General features: G+C 40.9%; 2 long non-coding RNA genes across 3 annotated transcripts in view; one reads left to right on the plus strand and one right to left on the minus strand.

Moving 5' to 3' along the window:
- The window catches only part of LOC112653749 (uncharacterized), a 68304-nt gene extending 48557 nt beyond the window's left edge, over positions 1-19747 (minus strand). For both annotated transcript variants that reach the window (XR_007409976.1, XR_004814666.2), the window contains exons 1-2: positions 19444-19747; positions 12135-12201 (exon numbers count right to left, since the gene is read on the minus strand). This is a non-coding gene — a long non-coding RNA (uncharacterized LOC112653749). The remainder of the gene's footprint in view (positions 1-12134; positions 12202-19443) is intronic.
- Positions 1567-17323, plus strand: LOC112653750 (uncharacterized). The gene is made up of 3 exons (XR_003132483.3): positions 1567-1783; positions 16328-16482; positions 17094-17323. It is a non-coding gene; the product is annotated as an uncharacterized LOC112653750 (long non-coding RNA).
- Positions 19748-23598: the final 3851 nt, after the last annotated feature.

The raw sequence follows: 23598 nt of genomic DNA on the forward strand, positions 1-23598 counted from the left end.
TTGCTTCAGTTTGATGGACTTTTCAGTAAGAACTTCCAACAAAGCATGAGCTTCCTTCCTATCCATCTCATCTAATGGTTGCCATTCAATTGGTAATATTAGGGGAGCTTGAAAACAGGAGTGGAAAGGGGTGAACTTTTAAATTCCTGATCGCCACATGAAACTTGGCAAACAGAGCTGGGTGACTGGGGACGTGGGTTCCCCGACCAGCTCTGACAAGAAGAGCTCCTGAAAAATCAGTTCATTTCTCTGTTGCTCAGTTATCTTATCAACAGAGGATGGGGATATTAATGCCACTTTTGCCTCCCTTGAAGAGTTTGTGGATAAAAATGAAATGCCTGTGAAATTACCCTGAAAAAAAGGTAAAAGCTTATCACATGTGAGGTGGCATTTGTAATAATAAGCACTTATGAAACACTCTTATGACAGTCCCATCTCTCAGGATGTCCCGGAGCGTATATGAGGCTGCTTGGCAAATTGATACGCATATGGTCAGGGATTTAGTGGGAAGAGATAATAAATCCTCCCTGATTCCTCTTGGGGCAGATAAGGAACAAGTATAGCCAACCCTCAGTGACCTGTGATAACAAGACCAGGGATAATATGGATAAACGAATTTCACAGATTATCCAAAAATATAACTTTCACCATTTACGATCTCTAAACTTTTGCAGAAATTCCTTAAATGGAGCCAGATTACTTTAACCTACACTCATAACCTATGTGAGTTTCACTGCCAGTTCCTACCTCGATCCATGCCCACATACAGCTGCAAAGAAACAAAGACCAACCAGTGGAAATGCCAGAACAGCTACCGTAAAAATTGCTGATCTATCTAAGAGAAAGCTCAGCACATTTTGTACCCAAAGACCTATGGGATGCCAGCCCTGCCTACTTCTTCCAGCAGCAAGGGAGAAGCAACCAGGGCCTGCCAACCCAGAAAATTCTGAGTGACCTCAAACCAGGGTGATTTCCCCAAGCCACCTGAAGGAGCTTGTCCCTTCAAACTGCTGCCTAGGCAGCACTGAAATCTGGTCTTGGATCATTCTAGTCCAAAACTATTCCACAGATGTTTCCAAAGCTGGAATGTGAAATGGCTTTGAATACATAAATCTGTTATTTGAATTATTCAACAATTCTTTCCCTGACAACTTCTATGAGGGAGCTGCCTTCCTGTCACTTCTCATTACAATAGCCTTGCTTTCTCTCCTTTGTGCCACTTTTCCTGAAGTATTGGCAAGCTAGTTCAAAAACATTGTGCAAAACACCTTGGGAAGGGTCGCCTGCAAGCGGTGTTTCTATAGGTTACACATGGCTTAATCTCACCCAGTGACTCAGGAACAAAATCTGGGCAGGTCAAAAATTAATGCAAAAATGCACTGATACCCTCTTGTTGAGATTAGAAGGACAATGATTAAAAATAGACTTCCGATATTCCTATTTTAAGGGGTTTGTACCCAACCATTTATTGATGTAATAAATGTTTGTGGTGTGTTTGCTCCATGCCAACCAGTCCAAACAGAGCATTTGGAATCAGCCTGTCTGGTTCTAGAATACTATCAACAACTCAACATGTGATTCCCCTCCAACTCTGTCCATTTTGCATTTATGCCAGTGAAATAAGGAGCTAATATCTCTGAGCAAGCCCAGGGTAGGGTAACCAACCATTCCAATTGCCCAGGACTCAGGGAATTCTGAGGCACAAGACTTTCAGCTTCAAAACTGGGAAAGTCCCAGAATAAGAATGGAGTCGATCACTCTAGCACGAGACCTGGAACCACAGGTTTGGAGTTTCAAATCTTCCTTTAAATGGCTGGATTGGCCTTTGACAATCTTCAGTGTGAGCTTTGAGAACTTTCTAAAAAATGTTTAGTTAATTCTCAGTTTACACATTTGCAGACTACAGTTGCAAATTTAGATCATCTCAATGGATAAAGAAGATGTGGTATATGTACACAATGGAATAGTACTCAGCCCTCAAAAAAAAGAAATCTTTCCATTTGCAATGACAAGATTTGCAATGACATGGATGGAACTGGAGGGAGGGTATTATGCTAAGTAAAATAAGTCAACCAGAGAAAGACCATTATCACATGATTTCACTCATATGTGGAATTTAAGAAACAAAACAGAGGAGCATAAGGGAAGGGGGGAAATAAAATAAGACAACATCAGAGAGGGAAACAAACCCTAAGAGTCTCTTAACTCTAGGAAACAAAATGAAGGCTGCCGGAAGAGAGGTGCATGGGGGGATGGGGTGAGGGCACATGATGAGATGAGCACTGGATATTGTATGCAGCTAATGAATCACTTACCTCGACCTCTGAAACTAAATATACTCTGTATGTTAGTTAATTGAATTTAAATAAAATAAAACAAAAAAAATTTAATTAGACCAACTCTAAGGATTATCTTGTAGTTTGAATATTCTAAAAGTGAATTTAATATTTTTTTAGGATTAAAATGGTCTGAGGGTATAGGGAACTTCTTGCAAATCTCTGTCCACAGGGGATCCCTGGGTGGCGCAGCGGTTTGGCGCCTGCCTTTGGCCCAGGGCGCGATCCTGGAGACCCGGGATCGAATCCCACATCGGGCTCCCGGTGCATGGAGCCTGCTTCTCCCTCTGCCTGTGTCTCTGCCTCTCTCTCTCTCACTGTGTGCCTATCATAAATAAATAAAAAAAAAAAAAAAAAAAAAATCTCTGTCCACAAATAAAAATAACACCAAGTTGAAATCCTGACATAGTCAGGATCTAATTGAACTTAAGCTGCTCCTTTCAATTAAGTACCAGCATTCTCTGAGCCAGCGCATGGGTAAACATAATCCAGTTCAGAAAATCTTCTACTCAGAAGCTGTGATAGAAAACGAACCCTAGAGTCTGTTTTGGAATGATATGGTTGAAAATTATATTTAGCTGGGTCACTGCAGCAAATAGACCTTTATCGACATTAGGTGCCTTTGTATCATGGGTAAAATTGTGGAAGGAATTAAGGATCACAGACAACATGAACAGTCACTTTTTTAGAAGAATCATGAATTTAAAAATAATAATAATAACAAGGGGTTGGGGTGGGGAGCCTGAATCTAATTCTAAGACTAGTTTGGAGAAGTAGTTTCCTCTTCTTGGACTTCATTAGCCTCATCTGTAAAATGGGCAGACAATATACTTCCCAGAGTTATGTGAGGATAAACCTGTCCCTTTTATTAACATTATGGATTTATGTGTACACAATTCTCATATTTATTAATTTTTATATTTTATACATGCAGATTTATATGTGGATGGATTTTATTTTATAAATCCATCCCTATATGGACCCCTGGGTGGCTCAGTAGTTGAGCATCTGCCTTCGGCTCAGGGCATGACCCTGGTGTCCTGGGATCAAGTCCCACATCCAGCTCCCCACAGGGAGCCTGCTTCTCCCTCTGCCTGTGTCTCTGCCTCCCTCTCTGTGTCTCCCATGAATAAATTAAATAAATAAATAGATAATAAATAAATAAATAAATAAATAAATAAATAAATAAATCTTTTTAAAAAGAATAAATAGATCTGTCCTTATACTTTTTATATGTAGTATATATAGCTATATGTATTACATATAAATATATCTGCATATATGTGTATAGTACATATAAAATATCTCCAAAAATATAATATGTATATATACACATACATTTGTAGAATGCCTCCTATGTGTCTGTCACATTCTTAGATATAAAAAGCATTTCGAAGTGTCAAAAACGCTATGCAGGTCTAGAACACTTGTGAAAAAATAAGTTCCAGAACCACTAGATTTACCTCCTTCAAATCGTATCAGATCAGGGTTTTTTTCACTAACCCAACAGAGTCACCCAGGTGAAAATAGCGAGTGAGCTGTCATTGCGATCCCTCCATGTCTCTGAGCAGCATGTACCCTTAGATTGTTATGGAGAATAAGCAACAAAGAACATCTCACAATCCATAGAATCTCAGGTTTAGGAAGGCCTCAAGGAGCCCCTTCTCTGATGATACCTTCTCTAACTCGGACAAATGCTCACTCAGTGCCTCCTTGAGCATGATCAGGAGCTAGGAGTTCATTTGTTCAGAAGATAGTCCCTTGTGTCTTTATTTAATGCATCTTCACAGTTCAGCTCAGTATCGTTGCACCTGATTGCATTACTTGGGACTCCTGGAGTTAATATGAGCTAAGGCCTGAGCTTACCACACACACGCTAGGCGCTCAAAATATGACAGTGTCCTTCCCCCCTTGTTCGTTTCTCCTTCCTATGTAATTGCTAGCTCCGGGGAGGCCACGGTTAGCATTCTTTATAAAACAATTTCCCTGATATCCCTGAAGACCTGCTGTGGGCTGACAGCCAGGACGTTCCTTGGGGATTACCAGTAAAAACTCGAAAAGACAAGAGAGTGAGCCTACAGTTTGGCATTGGAATCTGAATTGCATTTGCAGCCAAAAGAGCCCCTCTTTAGCTTGGCAAATAGCCCAAGAACTGTTGAGACTCCAAGTCCATGACCCAAGTCTGTGGCCCTCCCAGTCCTTATACCAGTCGTATTGAAAGGCTGTCCTGACTTTAACTTTCTGGCCAATATATGGGAACAGGTTGTTAGAAAACAATTATCTCAGGACATCCCTCAAAACTGTGCTGTTTTTCAACCGTATTAGTGTTGAGATAGCGGCATACAATTGCAGGATGATTTATCTCTCAATACTGATCTGTTGCTACATTACTGGACATTTCCTCCACAGCTGATTCCATCAATCATGCAATCATCTGAACGGCTCTGCAGCCCGTGCTCATCTGACAGAGCCACACTTGCTATTTATCTTACATGCTGTCTCTCGCTCTTGTCAGTTTTAATTCTGTTCCATTTTCATTCTCTTCTCCTGTCCCCTGAGGGCTCTGTCTGGGATATTATTATTCAGTATTTACAGGGATGTCACTTGGAAAAATGTCACCACTGCAAATGACAAAAATTCAGCAGTTTGCACAGAATCCTCTGTGCCCAGCCACCATCTTGAATTTTTATACCATGATGTAAATTCCACAACTCTCCATGAAGCCTTAAAACTACTGACCTGATTCAAGGGAAGTCTTAGGACAGGATTATACTAAAATCCTTGAACTATAATTGTAAAGTTTCCATTGAGAGGGTGGGTATTCAATTCTGTATTTTTAGGGAAAAAAAAATTTAATTTAGAAATGCTCCCACCATGACTGACATTGTCACACAAGTCAAGCCCTAAGATCTATCCTTAAACTTCTAAGATGTTAATCATGAATCATCTACATCTTATTTGCAAATGGATTTCTCTTAATGATAAAAATTTAATGCTTATTTTAGCTAACACATATGTAGCACTTATGATGTTCCAAGATCTGCTTAGAAGCATATGTACGTACATATGTTAATCTTCAAACCAAGACTATGTTCCCCATTACTATCAAAGAGGATATTTGGACAAACTATTTAAATTGTACAGGAGATCAAATTTATTCAACACATACTATAGGCTTAGTTTTTTACAAATATTGTCTTATAAATGCTGAACCACCATCCTGGGAGATGAATACAATGACCAACATGTTTATAGATGAGAAAGGCGAAGGGTCAAAAGGTTAGCACCATCCGTGAGGTCACTAAGCCAGCACTTTAACTTGTTTCTGTCTGATTCCAAATGTTCCACTTCTCAGTGTCCCACAATGTCAATCTCTAGCTTTACTTTTAGAAAAAGATCTGCTGATATCCCAGGTTACTGTCAAAAATTCTTCTTTGAGGTTTATGGTCAATCTTTGACCTGGTGTTATCTCTTATCAGTCAAAGGTCAGCCATCTTTTTATATAGTAGCCTTGGTGGTAGTGATTCCTTTTGTCCAGATTCATCATGAAGGAGGGAGCTGAGATGGAAAGTATATTTGTCTTTTCCCCAGATTGGAGTATGATGATCCAAAACTCTGGTGTGGTCATTGGGCCTGCCTTGGTGCCAGGCCACATAAGTTAAACCAACTCCAGAAAAAAAGGCATCTTCCTCCCTATCCAGATAGACTCACTGGTATTCCATATCTGGGTCTGAAACGCAAGGCCCAGCTAGGAAAAAAATTTCACTAAACTTGTTTTATTCAGTGCAAGTATTTTCCCAAAAGGGTGTATAATGTTTTTTTTTATTATTATTATTATTATTGGAGTTCAATTTGCCAACATGTTAGCATAACACCCAGTGCTCATCCCGCCAAGCGCCCCCCTCAGTGCCCATCACCCAGTCACCCCAACCCCCCCACCTCCCCTTCCACTACTCCTTGTTCATTTTTCATTTCCCAGAGTTAGGTGTCTCTCATGTTTTGTCACCCTCACTGATATTTTCACTCATTTTCTCTCCTTTCCCTTTATTCCCTTTCACTAATTTTTATATTCCCCAAATGAATGAGACCATATAATGTTTGTCCTTTTCCAATTGACTTATTTCACTCAGCATAATACCCTCCAGGTTCCTCCACTTTGAAGCAAATGGTGGGTATTTGTTGTTTCTAATGGCTGAGGAATATTCCGTTGTATACATAGACCACATCTTCTTTATCCATTCATCCAAAAGGGTGTATAATGTGCTAGTGACCGGCCTATGGGAGAAAAAAAAACATTTCTTTATCCTCTGGCCAATCTCAGCATACCACAGACAACCTAGAAGAAGTTCAAATGGGCCAGCAGCACCATGAAGGCGATCCAGACAGGCCACTCAGCACCAGGGAGGCCCAGGAAAGAGGTTCAGGTGGCGAGGGCAGACTGTAGGCCAGTCTAAGGAAGGTGACATCAGCAGGAAGCAACTATGGGAGCATTTACAGGGAACCCAGCTATACTCTACAGAAGCAAGGGTCCAGTCTCCCACATGACTCAAGGGAGATGCCTGGAGCCCTAATTTCTGGGAACCCAGTCTTCTGGACAAGTTGTCAAATCCTAGTGCTACCAATAATAAGGGCTCACTCTGTCGCACACACTTCCGTTTCACATTATTTACTGTCTTAACCTCAACAATCACATGAAGCAAGTGCTAGTCCCATCACCAACATATATATAAACTCGTCCAACCTGTTGCAGCCCATGTCTGAATGAACTAGACTTTCCAAACCTGGCCACGGTGGCTCTAGAAGCCAGACTCTTAACCACTTGCCCACCCAGCACCACCTCTTAGGGTTGAAGTGAGGACCAAAGAGCAAGAACTTGTGAACTGTGATAGGAAGAGGAAAGTACTGGTCCATGCATTTGTTTTAGCCCGTGAAACTTTTGCAGCCACGCTAGGAGACTGTATGTTGGTGAGCATTCAGTCAGGAAAACAGAAGCTATTTTCTGCATGTTCTAAGCGTCAATAGCTCCAATGCAGGGAATCAGAGTTTTCCGCAGTCCTATGGAAAGGCTGGGCAGTGGAGCTCAGGAAAGCCAGCAAGATCTGCTGCACCTAGGCAAGAAGGCTCAACACCCACCTTAGGCTACTGCACATCTACAGTCTAGATCTAGGGGGCCCCAGGGAAGCTCTCGTTGGCCAGACAGGGGATTCTCAACAGGCTCACCTTACACCTTCCTGCCCACACATCTGCCTGTAACTGCTTCCTTTGGAACATAATGGCCATTCCTCTTCTGCAGGGAGAATTTCACACCAGGGCCTCTCCTAGGCAGACTGTACCCAAAGCCACACATGAAAGGATATCTTGGGGATGGTAATTCCCAGCCTCTTGGCCTTGCTGGGGAGACTTGGGAGGTAGCACGGACGCATCAAGCTGACAACAGATCGTCTGGTGGAGTAACGTAGAATCACTAGCTCCCTTTTACAGTTGGGAAAAAGGGCACAAAGAGGTGCATCGATGTGCTCTAAATCGCAGAATTGGTAAGTGATAAAGGCAGGATTAAAATTCAGAGCCCGACGCTAGAATCAATGCTCCCAGCACTGCATAGTCAAGCTTGGCACAGATTATCTACTCATTCAGTGTTAGCTGTTGTCATTCTTGTTCTGTTGTTGTTCCTATTATTACTACTACTATATTACCTGTAAACCTATACCTGTTTTTCTCATAAATGCCATAACCGAGATTGCCTCGCTATCACCTAAAGAATCTCGAATGCCCCCACCAGCAGCCGGTTTCACAGTAGCCACCTTCCAGGGCACCTAGGTTGGATTTCCTTCCCCAGTAAGTGTGCCTTTAGGACGTAGTCCCAGGTTTCTAAATTTCCAACTTAAAAACAAAAACAAAAAACCCAGCGCCCTGAGTAGCCACAGATGTGCATGCATGAACACGAGCACACGGTCTGCATGCATGCACACACACACATACACACACACACATATTTTGTGAACCACGGCAATACAACTATTTCAGTTCGTGCACTGGATGATGGTGAGTTCCAGGAGCTTCACCCGAGCAATCCCAGCTGGCCAATTATTGCAGGCAACCTGCTCCCACACATTTGCCACACAGAAAACATGTCAGATGTACTTGGAAACAACCCTTGGCTGCGGCACACGGTGCAAATGGGAGGCTGAGCGTTGGGCTTGCCTGCTTTGGGCTGCCTGGCGTAGCCTGGAACGCGTGTGTGGTCTCTGATTCCATTTCCAGATACTGCAGGGAAGGCTCTGTAATTGGAAAGTGCTGCCCAAGCAGAAAGCCTGCCTTGTTTAATAAACAGTGCCCTCTGAAGAAGTTTAAAATTTACCAGAGGAGAAACACAGCCTCCTGTTACCATCAGTGTTCTAGAACTAGCTGAAATGGATTCGAGGCTTCAGAGGACGTTCTTCCTCTTACAGCTCATTTAACTATGCAATTAGGCAGTTAAATAGATGCAAAACATTTAAAATTAAACATGCTTCTCATCAATTCAGTGGTCAGAACTTTTTAGAGTCAGTGATCAATTTCCGCTGTCTTTATCTCTCTTTCTTCATTCCTACTCATCTCCAATCCTGCTGGGGGGGGGGGGGGTGGGAGGAGCAGGGATAGAAACAGGGGGTGTTTATCTTAACTCAGCAATTTCACCATTTTTATCAGATGGTAGGAGCAAAAATAATAAGTTGGAAAATTTCAAATGAAAAGGCTATAGAGCTGAGCAAGGGCAAGATCACGTGGCTAATAATGTATTTTGTAAATGTAGGGGAGAAAATTATGCATGAATACCAAATTTCCATGATAGGAAGGTGAACAGCCTGTTTAACGACCGCAAATTCAATGCTGGAAATCACATCACTCTGAACAGGTACACAGTATTATATTCCGATTGAGAAAGGGATGCTATGTGAATGTGCTCGGCAAAAAAGGTAGCAGAGGAATATTGCATCTTTAATAGGATTTTTGATTCAAATGTGCTGAGCCAAACCATTTAAAATTGCATTTGAATAGTAAACAGATAACATCATCATTTTTAAAAACCTGCACGCTTGTGCCAGATCAACAGAGAGCCTGCAAAATAAAGACGGGGGAGAAGGAGGTATCAGCTCTGAATAGAAAATAAAATTAGATATGAATTCGCAGCCATGAGGCCTTCTTCAGGCCTCCAAAAGGTAAAGCAAGGTTAAGTCACTCCTTTGTCAGCACCACTCCAAGATTTCAGAGCAGGGGGCGGGGGAGGGAGGGTCCCCTCCTCAGCAAAGGATCTTTTTCAAACACAGATTGAACTTGGGTCTGAGATTTATCTTACTTCTTCTACCAAATTGCTTCAGTCTTATCGATGAATTTGCATTATTGGTGTTCAGGACCTGATGGCAGGGAAAAGTGAAGGAAAGCATGCCGTCTGGATGTGACGTCACAGAATTAAAATGCTAAAAATTCAAAGACAGAAGCTCAAGAAACCTTACCAGCCACTCCCACCCCCATCCCTGCTCGCAAAGCCTTGGTTCCTTGGAATCTTCCCAGATGAATCCTGTTCAGCCAAGTTTCTGCATAACTGAAAGCCAACCCTTTACGTGAGCTGACTTTCCCATGAGTGTGCACAGGTTTTCCAAAAACCTTTTTCAGAACAGCATTTCCCAATGCTCTGGGTTTTTGTCTACTTTAGTTAGCATTCTTCAGGAGAAAGTCGTATGGAAGAGAAAGAATTTCATGATAGGAGAAAGCAGAGAAAGTGTCTGAGCTGGAACAATCCTCCAATATTATAACAATTCCTAATCTGCTCATTAGACGATGTCATTTTTCTCTGGTCTGTGTGGAGGATCTCAGCAGCCTGCCATCAAGGCTTCTGTGATGGCTCTTGCCCTTGAGGAAAGCATCATCACTTGAGGGATTGGAAACTTGTTTCTTGAAAGGCTGACTTGGAAGTTTCCAGCATATTCCAGACCGAAGAGGCATGGTCTGAAGCTCTGGAAAAACTATGGCTTGCTACGATGCAGACGAAGGCATGATCAAAATCAACACAGCAGAAACAAGGTTATGTTCTGCTTACCTGATGACTTGAAAGATTTTTTTTGTTTTTTCCTGGACCAATAACTTGTAAATTTTCACTTATAAATCATTAAATAGTAATGATTAAAGTGTCAGAAATATAAAAAGGTATTCAGGAGAACTTTCTGTTGCATTGTCACTCAACTGTCCTGTTCTCATGCCTTTGAACAAATGACTGTTATCTTTTTATTATTACTCCTCTTTTTTTTTAGATTTTATTTATCATGAAAGACACAGAGAAAGAGGCAGAGACACAGGCAGAGGGAGAAGCAGGCTCCATGCAGGGAGCCCGATGTGGGACTCGACCCCAGGATCCCAGGATCATGCCCTGAGCCAAAGGAAGATACTTAACCACTGAGCCACCCAGGTGTCCCTATTGTTACTCATCTTTGCAGAATTTTTAATACGTGTCCCAGTCTTGCTCCTTGGTTCCTCAATATCTTCTAAGCTTTGACATTCTTGACTTCTCTGGTCCCAATTTGCTTTAAGGGTCAGACTTTTCAGGATTTATACTCATCATCTTGAAAAAAGAGAAAGATTCTCTTTTCCTTCCAGCTCAGGAATCACCAATGGGAAGATGGAATAAATATTTTCAGGTACAAGAGCGCCTGGGTGGCCGAGTGGGTTAAGTATTTGACTCTTGGTTTGGGCTCAGGTCATGATCTCAGGGTCATGAGTTCTAACCCACATTGGGCTCCACAATCCACATGAAGTCGGCTTGAGATTTTCTCTCTCCCTGTCCCCCTGCCCTCCCACCTGTGCTCTCTCTCTCGCTTTCTCTCATATAAATAAATCTTTTTAATAAATGTATATCCAGGCACAAAGTCAGTTGCCTGGAGTAAGTTTGGTCATTGTTTTGGGATAAGAAACCTTTGGCCTCAGGAAAATCCAGGATTCGGAAATGATCTTTCACAAATGATAATAAAAGGAGAATAAAATCAGACTTACCTACCCATGCATTAGTAAGTTCTCTGAGGGTTAAAGGTAGATTTTAGTATCTCAGAAAACTCACAGATAATATTTGTCCCTGTTTTATAGTATCTACGATGAACATCTGTTGAGAGTTGTTTGCCCAGCGATCATGCTCCCTATTTTTGACAATTGTATTCTATTAACACTTGAAGAACAACCCCTATTCAAAGCCCATGCCTTTCAGATTGTGCTGACACAAGTCCCAAACCACAAGAATGCATATATAGCCCCTGCTTGACTGGTCAAAGTCAGATTTCCCTTGGTTAAGTGATTTTTCCCTGAGTTCATCACATGACCCAATCTGGCCAATGAGAACCTACCCTGACCCTTTCCTTGGCTTTCTTGGGAAAGAGAAACTCTCTGTGCACTGGAGTTGCTGGAGGCTATTTTTCCCTCCACCGTTGGAGGACATGGCCCAAGAACGAAGCCATCACAAATGGAAGCAGAACTGAAAAATAGAGGAAGACATAACCTAATGCTTGATACTTGAATCCAAATCTCTCCTTTTCAAAAAAGTGAACCATTCCCCCCTTTTTACTCCAGTCTTTTGAATTGATTTTCTGCTGCGAGGAATCAAATGAGTCTTTATATAGTATTTAATTGCAGTAACAGTAGACCTCTACTTCTGTTTAAAGCTGAGTTCATACCACCTATATTTCTTAAGATGTATACACACAGAGTGCAAAAAAAAAAACAAAACAAAAAACAAAACAAAACAAAACAAAAAACCTCTCCCCAAATAGTATTGCTTACCTCTTTTAACAGGCACTAAGTAGTTTAGAAAGCTGATGAATTTCCAGCCAGATTAATCTTCCAGATCCTAAATTAATCCAAATTCCTACTGTTAGCATTTTACTGTTATGTATCTTTTTGTTATAATAAACATACAAGCTTCCTCTGCAAGGAAAAACATATTCCGGACAAATTGCATCAAATTACTAACTGTATCAATGATCGGCAAATTAGTAGACCTCTCCTACTTTTTTGCTGATATTTCTATTTCCAGCATTTGAAGGTTGGTTACCGTCAATCACTCACTACTAACTTTCACCCAGTGCCAAACAGTTAGTCTGGGGAAGCAGAGGAAGGATCCCATGATTATATTCATCCACTGTGTTAGGCTCACAAGGCCTGGTGTTTCAGTGGTGTCAATAACCGAAGCGCAGGGCCTGGCATAAAAATAATCTTCAATAACTATTTGTTGAGCACAAACAGCTACCAGTTAAGTGAAGAAATTCATTAGATCAAGAGCAAAACACACTCTCAATTATCTTCTTTCAGAAATAGAAAGTGCCCATCTTGTATTCACCTAAGGAAATCATTGAAGAAAATGGCCCCTCTCTAGCTCAGTCTAGAAGCCCATAGCCATCTAGCACCAGGCATTCTCCCGCACGTGGCCTGCTTTCAAAAGCCTTAAAGGTCTCAGAGATTCTTTATTTTTATTTTATTTTATTTTTTTAGATTCTTTATTTTTATCCCACTATACCAGGGACTGCAAACTTAAATGCCCACACAAGCCAGGCACATAATAGAGGGGGAGAAGCATTTATGGTGTTCCAATTTTGTCATGTATATTTTTAGTCCCACAAAACACACCTTGTGTCAGTGCTGGAGAGCCATTGGGTTCAGAGCAGCATGCGTTCTCCCTGGGGGTGATACCATTCCCAAGGGGGCAAAAACAGGTTCTTGAGGGTGCAAAATCCTTAGATATTCTCAACGGTTTCTGGTCCTCCAAAGGGCCACAGCACAGAAGCAGATATACAACATATCCACGCTATTAGAATTTCATGGAGAGAGAAAGACCATGAGGAGGGGGGACAATGTCTCTGAATCTTCCTTAGGAGAGCAAAACTAATAAAAATGTTGAGAAACATCAGGAAACTGAAGAACTCAGACATCTCAAAGGGCAATCATTTCTTAGCTCCAACAGATTTGTGGCTGTGTGAAAATGTGGTATGGCCATATTTTTCAAAGGACATCATCTAGGTATTTAGGCAAAATTTCACAATTTTTTAAATGATGATTTGTTTTCAAAGAAAATCAGCAAGAGTCCTTTGTAAGCTGAATAAACTGTATCTCCAAGGCCGTGTGGCCTGTCAGCTGTCAATGTACAATCAAGACCCTCAGGGGAAATCTGAAGAAAGTGTCACATCCTTAGAGCATTTGGTGGTTACCAATCAGTTAAGCTAGACAAAGAGAGAAAGCATTATTCACGTTGTACCCTTTTAGGGAAAGCATTCATAGTTTAATCCAAAAGCGAAACCATTTGTCCATTGGCAAATGTGAGAAACATTTTTCTGGCTCCTCAGTATTAACCAAGGTGTTAATAATCCTTGAAAGGGGGCCTTTAGTCATTCCAAAGCTATTTAAAAATGAACGGAACGGTTAGCCCATGGGAAGTGTCCTTGGGATACATTCAGGCTTTGAAAGTTCTGCTTTTTTAAACTATCAACCCCAGCTTCTGCCTAAGTAGAGATTTGTTTATTCTGCTTATCTCAAACCATAGTGAATATTGTCCCTGACTCTAAATGGCCCGATTTCTGCATACCGTATCTTAATTCTGCTTTAGAAAGATAACTCCAAAAAGTTAGAGACTGTGTTTACTGAACTTGTTATACTCACACAAAAGAATGCTAAATATTTGATGATAATCATGCCGTTCTTTGAATTAATATGGTGCCAATCGAAACAGCACATGTTGAACAAAAATTTTATTTTAATTGCATTTCCCATGTTCCCTTCCCTTCACATAAATTCTAAGAATAAAATTAAAGTCAGCCCTAAAAAGTATGTCTTTCCTCCTCTAAATGACATGAAGACATTAGTTTCGCCTTAATCACTTTTCATTTGAGCAGCTTAGGAAGGCTCAGCATGAATTTTTTATGCGTGAGATATCCTCCTCCACCTACTCAATCCCTTCCCGCTGTTTTCTGCTTTTCTCCCCCCATCATCCTGAGACTTCGGATAATCTGCTTCCTCCACAGTACTTGGTGTTTTTGTAAAATACTTTTAGCCTCAGTTCGCTGGGACAGTGCTGAGCATATAGGAATACTGGCAAATTTAGCAATTCAACAGGCAAAAGGGAAAGAAAGTGTCAAAGTCATGGGGGATTTGGGGGACACCCATTAGGCATTTCCCCCTAGGCTCCGCGAGGCCCCGAACAGCCTGGGAAGCACTCTCATTTCCAAGATGGGTGAAGACTTTGTTATTTCCTATCTGGGCTCACCTAGAGGAGTGAAGTTCGAGAATTAAAATTTAATGAAGGATCAAGTTTGAAATTCTGTACCAGTGCACAATGCTTATAAATACACCACACCGATACTACCCGGGTATTATAAATAATACATGTAATGTTGATTAAAATTTTGATGTAAATTTCTAAAAACTTTATTAAAGTTGTAAAATAACTGACATGGGTTGTTTACAGTTAGGTGACAACTTAATTAATCAACTGCTGTCTCCACTGCAATAAAGACTAGAAGTGCATATTCTCCACTTTATTTTTATCCCTGAAGAATGAGCCAGAAAACACAAAATTATCTCTCTCTCAAAACACCAAATTATCTTTTCTCAAAACAGTCTGAGTATTAATTGTGAAGCATGACAGCACAGAGTCTTTGCCTAGACTAATAATTAATCTGGAAAATACAAATCTCTGACATTCAGTTGGTGGAGAACAAAAGCGATAACCAGGAAACATTTGCTCAAACTCAGTCCAGAAATGATACCTTTTGTTCGGTAGCGAGAAATTTTTCAATTTTCAGGTCAAGCTAAACACACAAAGCATCATCACGTGAGAGAAAGAAAGAAAAAATATCTATATATTTATATTTATGTATACTCTCACGCTGCTCGTTTCAGGATTCTTGCTTGATGAGACTTTCCCCTTTTTGAATGAGAAATCCCAGAACACTATTGAAAATAAATAAGATCATGGCAAAACTAATATTTCAGATAATCTCGTATTACTTTATTATTGCCCTTTTCCAAGAGTTTCATTATCCATGAGATACCGTAGGGATTACAAAACACTAGTTCTGAAGGGAAAGTGTTTATAATTGTTGTTGTAGGTTCCATTCATTCATTCATTCATCCATTCACCCAACAAACTTAGGACCTGCAAGATTCTGTGGTAGCCACGAGGTGGGATGGTTCAAGGGTCCATGAGATGCAAGCCCACTGAAAAGAGTTTACAGTGCAACAGGCAAGATGCATCATGGACATAAATAACTTTGTAGCACAGAGACTGAGCCAAGCACACCTGAATTCAATTCCTAGCTTCATTTGACCTCTCTGATTCTTTGTGTCCTCACCTGTAAAGTATGGAAACAGCCTTACATATACCATCAATATGTTAAAAGGCGTCAATGAGATAATGCATGACTCATAATAATGCATGAGGTACAGCACAATATCAAATGTATAGAAGTTTCCTATAAAAAGTTAAATCCTCCTCTTCCTATAATTGTGGTGCTGTTGTTATTGTGGTTGTTGTCCAAAGCAGTAGTTGCCAGGCCACGAGCTCTTTGCATACGACAGAGGAAAATGATTGCTCATTACCCAGATCTGCATCCTTTCAAATTAGCCCAGCCCATGATTATCCTGGCTTTCCTCTGAGCTCAACCCGCTCTAATGCCTATCCCCTGACCCCATGCTTCACATCCAACTCATGTTACTGTCTCCCAGCATTAAACACTAGTCCTGACTTAACCACTGAACAAAATAAGCACATGCATGGGGCACAAAGAGAAGGCAAGCATCGTCCTGCCCACATGTCCTGACCCCTTCCTGGTCACTCTTGGTTTTAATGGAATTAAATTAAATGTAATGGAATTTGTATCATTTACGTATCATGATCAACTTTAGTCTACATTGCTTAAAAAAAAAGTGTTTTCTTGGACCTGGTAAGTAATTCGAGTTTATTTTATTTTATTTTATTTTTTTAGTAATTCGAGTTTCAAATTTTGGTTTTGAAACATCTTCAGACATCATATTTGTTTCTATTTTATGGACTGAGAATTTCTGCTTTCCTTGGAGTGTAAACACAGCTGGCTGGCTCTTGCTAGCATTTAACTCATCAGCTGACTTGTGTAGCAGACGGGTGAGTTCTTTATTGTAAGTCATGGAAGGGCAGGGGAAACCAGCACTGAGCTATTCATAGAGCATCAGCTGACCTTACTCAAACCCTGTTAACTTGCACAGGGATGCACAACCTCTCTCCCCTCCAGTATCCCGATAAGTGTTTTTTCCATAGATATGTGAGCCTGGCTACTCATGCTTGGAGAGAGGACCGTATTCATCATGTCTATGCAGTTCAGATATTCAAGGGCCTCTCAACCCTCTGTTCGAGGTCCAAATCCCCTTTCTCCTCTTAGCTGCCCTATAAATCAGCTACTTGTTCTACTATGTTCTGCTATTTATTGCTACCACAGCACTTTGACCAAACTTCCATTATAGCCCAAGTCAATCCGTACTGTTGTTATTGGTGCACGTGTTTATCCCTTCAGGATTACACAACACTCATCTTTCTGTCTTTAGCAATTGACTCAGACGTACATAGTGGATGCTCAATAAATATTTCGAACAAATGAATTAGTAATTTAATAAAAAAATCAATCAGAACAGCTGAAGCATACTTAATGCTTTTTATCAGGGTCCTAATTAGACTGAGCTCTGATGGTCTAATTAACCACAGAAATATTCTCTTCACAGGGTTTCTTCATCACAAAAGGTTTTAGATGTGAGAGTCCAAGCCTGATGATCAGCAAATCTCAGAGGACTAACAAAGACGGTGTATAGGATATTCATCTTCTCGGACGACAAGAAAGGCAGTTGAAACATCTTGGGGGGCTTATATTTCTACTTTCTCCTGCAGTTCATTTTGATGTCATTAAATATTAATTTACCTTGAATACTTCCTCCTCCAGCAACCGCCCCATCTCTCTCCGCTTCTTTCCAACAAAACGCCTCCATGCAGGGATACATTCTTGCCATCGCTACCAGTTCCCCCACACAGCGAGGTCCAGTAGGATGCTCCCAGTCCTCATCTCCATAGACCTAATGGCAGCACTCAGAACAGTTTCTAACTTTCCCCTCTTTGAAACACTCTTTCCTCAGCCACTTCTCACTCTCCTTGGCCGGCTCCTCTTCATCTCCGTAGCCTCCAAACACAGGTGGACTCATAGCCCAGTCCTTGAACCTCTCATCCTCCCAGTCAGTCGCTGCTTTAGAAATCTCATCCAGTCTCATAGCTTTAAATACCGAGTACATATGGAAGGTTCCCAAATTTGTATCTCCAATCCGAACCCAGTCATCAGTTTTAGGGTCATAAATTCCATATATTGATAACCTCTTCACTCACATGTCTAACCCAACAGGTCCAAAGCCGAAATTTATATTCTTCTGCCGCACATAATAGCAACGCTTTCCATTTTTATCGTTATGGAGATCAGACTCCTTGGAATCACCCCTGACTTCTCTCATCTCCTCATACCCCATACCCACTCTTCCTGTAAATTGTCTTGATCCTACCTTCAAAATGCATCCAGAATCTGACCCCTTCTCACTACCTTCACCTTGGCCCAAGAACCATCACTCCGCACGTGGATTGTCACAAAAGTCTCCTTCTGGCTTCTATTTTTGCTTCCTCTATAGCCTAATTTCAACACGCTAACAGAGCGATCCTGCGGGCTAGATGCCTTTACTCCTCTGCTCAAAACTTCAAATGGCCCCCATCTCATCAGAACAAAAGCTGACATTTTTACAACAACTCATAAGGCCCTACCGGATCTGTTCTCTGCCACCTTGCCATGTCTCTAGCTTCATCTCCTACCATTACCTCCTTGCTCACTCCTACCCTCACCTCTTTGAGCCAGATTGACCTCCTGGTTCTTTCTGAAACAGCAGAGCCTAGAATGAAATTTGCCATAGAGTAGATATTTGATAACTATTTGTGGAGGGAGGGAGGGAAGGAGGGAGGGAGGAAGGAAAGAAGGAAGGAAGGAAGGAAGGAAGGAAGGAAGGAAGGAAGGAAGGAAGGAAGGAAGGGAGGGAGGGAGGGAGGGAGGGAGGGAGGGAGGGAGGGAGGGAGGGAGGGAGGGAGGAAGAAGTGAGGGAGGATTTAGAAAAATGGTTCAAAAACAGCATTCAAAAGCAAAGTGGCTGTTTTTAAAATAAAATATTCTAATAGTCAATAGGAATGCCCTTTAGAATATGTCTCAGCAGAATTTGTATTTTGATTCTGGCTTTGAGACTAAATTGTAGGTTTGTAACCATCCTTACTATTCAGTGTTTTCAGAAAGTTCTCTAAGTGTCAATGGGAAAATGGAATGGACACATTATAGATCCTCAGAATGATTTCAGAAACAATCAAAGCATTTTATGCAAAAAAAAAAAGAGAAAAATTATTCTGGAGGATGATAGAGAGGAGCACATGCCTTTATTTCATGGGCAAATCAAAAATGCAATGCTCAAGAAATTGATGTTATGCCAGAAAAAAAATATACAGCTTACGGAGGAAAAAAAAAGGCACATTGAGAGAACAAAAGTGACCAACCTATATCAGATAAAAAATTCAGAATAAGTGTCTATAAGCTTGTAATAGACACAGTTGTAAAACAGTTCACAGATCGATTTTAAAAGCACTCTCATCGTGCTGCAGAAAACACATATTTGGATCCGTGAAACCTCACTTACTGAAATTTTAATGTCCTTGATATTGTTTTAAGAAAAAAGCATCGAGGCTTCAAAGCCCACAGACGGGACACAACGTAAATTTTATATCTGAACCATGAGCTGAGAGATACTGCAAAGATCCAGGACAGTGAACAGATCTCTACCGAGAGAGAGAAGCAAAAGGCTGATGTCACCTCCCGTGCGACGAAATTAAAAGTGACTATTCATTATTTGATGTAATTGCTGAGGGTACCACCTGATATGACAAAGCATTACAGTGGCTCCTCTTTTCTCTCTGTCTACTCCACCTGAATTTTTTATTTTAGATAACTAAAGCTTACATGATTAAGTGTCAGCCTTTTGTTTAAATATGCCGAAAGCATATTACCTCCTTGCCTACATTCTTGAGCAGGGTTCATTGGACATAATTTCACTTATTTCTGATGGCCCAGCTGCTGCCAGGGAGACAGTGTGATGTCACAATAAGGAACTGGACCTTTTCTTCAGCTTTATTAAGGTATAAGTAACAAAATTATAAGATATTTAAAGAGCGTATCATGTGATATGATATGACATAGAATATGTTATACATTGTGAAAAAGTGCCACCATCTAGGTAACTAACACTTACATCACCCAGCACACCTATCTTTTGTGTGTGTGTGTGTGTGTGTGTGTGTGAGAACACTTATGTCCTCCTCTTTTCAGCAAATTTTAATTATGTAATACAACTCATGTATAATAAAATAACATATGTGATGTAATAACATATAACGTAACACACATAGATAATGTTATCGACAGTTGTCACCACGGTTTACATCATATCTTGAGACCTTATTCATTTATAAGCTGAAAGTTTTACCCTTTTACCAAACTCTCCCAATAGTCCCCAACTCCCAGCCTCTGGCAACCATTTCTTTCCTACTTTCTGTTTCTATGAGTTTGGTGGCTGCTGCTGCTGCTTCTTCTTCTTCTTCTTCTTCTTCTTCTTCTTCTTCTTCTTCTTCTTCTACTACTACTACTTTTTTTTTTTAAGATTTCACATAGATATGATTCCATGCAGTCTTCATCATCGTCTGGCCTATTTTATTTAACATAATATCCTCAAAGTCCATCTGTCGAGTTGTCTCACATGGCAAGATTTCCTTTTTTATGGCTAAGTAAATTTCAGTGTACCTGTGTGTGTGTGTGTGTGTGTGTGTGTGTGTGTGTCTATCTTATCTTCATCCACTGATGGGCACAAACTGCTTCCATGTCTTGGCTATTGTGAATGATGCTGCCATGAGCATGAGGGCACAGATATCTCTTCAAGATTCTGTCTTCATTTCCTTTGGTTGTATACTCAGGAGTGGGATTGCTGGATCAGATGAGAGCTCAATTTTTAATTTTTTGAGGAACTTCCATACTGTTCTCCAGAGTGGCAACACAAATTCATATCCTCACAACAGTGCACAGGGTTCTCTTTTCTCCACATACTTGCCAACATTTGTTCTCTCTTGTCTCTTGATGATTGCCATCCTAACAGGTATGAAGCAAGATCTCATTGAGATTTTAATTTGTGTTTCTCTGATGATTAGCAATATTGAGCACCTTTTAACTTACCCTTTGGCCATTTGCATGTCTTCTTTGAGGAAATGTTTATTCAGTTCCTCTGTGCATTTTTTAATTAGATTGTTGGGGGTGGTGGGTGGTGGAGGATTGCCACTGAGGACTATGAGTTCTTTAGATATTCTGGATATTAACCACTTATCAGCTACATAATTTATAAATACTCTCCCTCATTCGATATGTTGCCTTTCATTTTATTGATGATTTCCTCTACTTTGTGGAAGCTTTTTAGTCTGATGCAGAGCCAATTGTTTATTTTTGCTCTTGTCACCTTTGCTTTTGGTGTCAAGTTCAAAAAATGATTACCAAGACTGATTTCAAGGAGCTTATTATTTATATTTTCTTCTAAGATTCTTATGGATTCAGGTCTTATGTTCAAGTCTTTCATCCATTTTGACTTGATTTTGTGCATGGTGTGGTAGTCTAGTTTCATTCTTTTGTACATAACTGTCCCATTTTCCCAGCATCATTTATTGAAGGGACTGCCATTTCCTCCATATTATTGACTCCTTTGATGTAAATTAATTGATCTTAGAACAACATCAATTCATGATAAAAATTCTCAACAAACTGGATATAGATGGAAATACCTCAATATAATAAAGACCATATATGACAAGCCCACAGCTAGTATCATTCTAGATGGCCCTTTAAAATTAGGAAGAAGGGGCACGTGGGTGGCTCAGTCAATTAAGTGTCTGACTCTTTGACTTCAGCTCAGGTCATGATCTCAGGGTCATGGGATCAAGCCCTGCATTGGGTCCCATGCTCAGCACAGAGTCTGCTTGAGATTGTCTCTCTCTTTCTGCCTCTCCCTTTGTCCCCCTCCCTTGCTCTAAATAAATAAACAATAAAATTAGAGAGAAAACAAAGGAAATCTACTCTCACCACTTATATTCTTAATATTACAACAAGTCCTACCCAGAGCAATTGGAGGAAAAAAGAAATAAAAGATACCCAAATCAGAAAGGAAGGAATAAAGCCATCTCTATATGCAGATGACCTGATATTCTATATAGAAACAAACCCTAGAGACTTGACTAAAAAATTGTTGGAACTGATAAAGAAACAACAGTAAAGTTGCAGTATACAAAATTTTTTTTTGTTTGTTTGTTTTTTTTTTTTTTTTTTAGTATACAAAATTAATATACAAAACCCAGTTATGTTTCCATACCACTTAGATATCGACACATTTTCACTAACCCTAATCTCACCTGGTCTCAGCTTCTTCCTCTTTCTGAATTGTCTGCCTGAGGTCTCAGCATGCTGTAGAGCCAAAAACTGTCCTTAAAGTTTGCCTTGGGCTGAATGTTTGTGTCCTGCCCCCAAATTTTTAAGGTACATCCCCAGGGCAATGGTATTTGAAAGTGAAGCCCTCCTAAATGAGATTGGTGCCCTGAAGAAGAGACAGGAGAGAAATAATCTCTCTTCACCTTGGGAGGACGTAGCGAGATGACAGTGTACGAACCAAGAAGAGGGTTCTCACCAGGCACCAAATCTGTCAGCGCTTTGATCCTGGACTTCCTGACCTCTGGTAGTATAAAAAAATAAATTTTCATTGTTTAAGCCACCCAGCTTCTGGTATTCTGTTACAGCAGCCAAAGACACAGTTTAACAGTTCCCACAGACGTTTGTTAGAGGTTCTCCGACACTTCCCTCCTTGGAGCTCCTCCCTCCAATGAGTTCACTCTTCGCCTTTCGGCAACCCCAAGCAGTTGCCAATATCTGAAAGGATCCAATAGAATAAGCTGATAAGTGGCTGACCTGAGATCCAAATTTTGGGTAGTCTGATTCAAAATTGGTTTCAACCGGGCCAAGCTTTACCCCCCTTACCACTCTCCAAAATTCCCCAAGAGACACACCACACCACCGCCCCCCCCCCGCCCAAGATGTGCTTGCAGAAAAAATTCCAGGCCATGGGAATGGACTCCTAATGGAAATTGGTGGAAATGGCCTACGACTAAGAGGATAGGAGAGAGAGTTTGTTGAGAGAGAGAACTGGAAACTAAAAAAGCAAGAAGAAGAAGAATGAACCAAGCAAGATGGCTTCAACAAAAGAGGCAGAGGTGATCAAAACAAGGACAGAGCACCACAGCCCCAAATCTCTACACCCTCACTTGGAGAAAGTTTTTAGGTGCCTTTGGCCACATTCTTTAAATGAGTCTCATATCGCCCAGGATAATATCAGCCACAACTATCTCTTTTTAATTGAGATCTAATCAACATATAGCATTATATTAATTTCACAACTCCTTGACCAATGGGAAACCTAGTCCACTATCAACCCTTTTGGTTCCCCAAGGTGATGACCAGAACCTCCAGATGTATTAGTTCATTTATCCCGGTGTGTCTGGGCGGTGCAAATGTTATTGTGATGTAAAAGAGATTGGGGAGCCCAGGGCAAGCTCTTCCCATTCCTTTTCATTCTCTTCCTAATTTCTACAATCTGCACCCTGCAACTGGCAAGAAGGCCTAACCTGGAGTGTCAAGAATGGAGAAAATATACACGAGATAAAATGGCTCAAGCAGTTGCCAATATATGAAAGAATCCAATAGGGCAGCAAGTAACAACATGAACACTTCTACTAAAAGTAATGTCGATGGCAGGTTCCTGATGATCTGTTGCTTCCCAGGACACCAGCCAGAGAAACAGCAAATGGGGTCCCTCAGAGGGAATGAGGAAGGGCTCATCTTTGATGCTCATGATTCTGTGTCCAAAGCAACAAGATCCATTCCAGACCCCACCAGGAAGGGAAGTGAGGGTTGTTGAGACATTTTCTACCCAGGTTTGGATTAGCTCAGAAATTGGATGGAACTGAAGATGGGAGAGGGGGTCACTGACTCAATCCAGCAGACCCTCGGGAAGGCACAAGTGAACATAATACTTTTCCCCAGGACCTTGCATCTTGAAAATTGCAGCCCTGCTGCCAGAA

This window comes from Canis lupus, chromosome 3 (genome assembly GCF_003254725.2).
Source record: "Canis lupus dingo isolate Sandy chromosome 3, ASM325472v2, whole genome shotgun sequence".
Taxonomy (NCBI): Eukaryota; Metazoa; Chordata; class Mammalia; order Carnivora; family Canidae; genus Canis; species Canis lupus.